A 1,544-nucleotide genomic window follows, 5' to 3' on the forward strand; every position below is an offset into this window, starting at 1 on the left:
GGCCGACTGCTCGCACCGCACGACCACCGCTGGTGTGCGCCGGCCGAATTCTGCAAGAGCCCACCTCGCTGGTTCCAGGCCCCTGACATCACAGAACGTGAAAGAGTGCCTGGCGTTCCAGAATGCACGACAGAACCTAGGGTTTCTTTTTCCGGAAAGGAGAATGTCCAGGAGGACCCGGCTGAAAACCAGTTCCTACCGACATCCGCTTTACCCTAGCCTCCCGTCTAAAAGGATAGATAGGTCCAAAACCTCATACGATGTAGACAGATCCAAAGAAATGTTATTTAGACCACAAAATCAACCGCTGTCTTCTTTCAGTGGTGTTCTTTCACCCTCTGATCCCTTGGGGGGGTGGGGGACTCATATCGGGACTTAACGGGAACAAAAAAATTATGTTTGTGAATCGCAACTGCCACTCCTTCACTCTTGATTCTTCTCACATCCATTTTTTAAAATAAAAGTCTAGCCGGGCGGTGGTGGCGCACGCCTTTAATCCCAGCACTCGGGAGGCAGAGGCAGGCAGATCTCTGTGAGTTCGAGGCCGGGCTGGACCAATAGCCTCCAAAACAATACAGAGAAACCCTGTCTCGTAAAAACCAAAAAATAAAAATAAAAATAAAAAAATAAAAGTCTATCTATAGGCCAGGCTGGCTTCGAACTCACAGAGGTCCTCCTGCCTCTGCCTCAGGAGTGTGACTGGGATTACAGGCGTGACAGGCTGATCTCTGAGTGTGAGGCCAGCCTGGTCTATATTCTAGGATGGTCAGGGGACCAGGATGGTCAGGGCTACACAGAGAAACCCTGTCGATAAATAGATAGATAGATGATAAATAGATACAGGAGAAGCGTGAATGAAGTTTGAAACAGAAAGTCATCCCCCGGGGGTCCAGATGACTAGCAAAGGCTCAGGAGGAAATTTCATACTTGGCACTGAAAACTGCAACTGCCAGAGAGGAGACTAAGATGATCAAGGCCGATGTCTGGCTAGAAGGCTGACAGGGTTCTTGCAGGAATAATGAATTTATCTGCTACTTTTGTCATTTGTCGACTGGAAAAAAAAAGCAAACCGCTTTTAAATGTTGGGGTGTTCACATCAACCCTTCATGCTCTCCTTTTTAAGCGTTTCCTGTGGACTTGCCTTTCTGATCCCTAATTGATGTCTCCGTTCGTCTTCATCATCACTGAGATACTTAAAAATTCATTTGAAAAAGCCACCTGATGTCTCAAACAAAGGGAATACTAAATAAGCCCCTGTGCAGCCACACATCCAGGAGGCCTTTCACTAATGTTAATTGGTGACGACAGAATCTCAGCCGTGCGAATTAAGAATGGCACAAGCGAGACACAGTGGGACAAAAGTCCCCTGCAGGAGAGCAGCCCAGACCTTACGGGGCGGGAAAGACCCCACTCTGAGTGTGCACAGAGCCAAGGGCAAGAACAGAGCGTGTCTCCTTTAAACACGGACAATGACGGCTGTGTTGTGGCTCTGCTGGGCAGGGAACAAATGACAGGAAAACCAGACGGCAGGGGGTAAAAATGAC

Source organism: Mesocricetus auratus, unplaced genomic scaffold, assembly GCF_017639785.1.
Source record: "Mesocricetus auratus isolate SY011 unplaced genomic scaffold, BCM_Maur_2.0 Super-Scaffold_100011, whole genome shotgun sequence".
Lineage (NCBI taxonomy): Eukaryota > Metazoa > Chordata > Mammalia > Rodentia > Cricetidae > Mesocricetus > Mesocricetus auratus.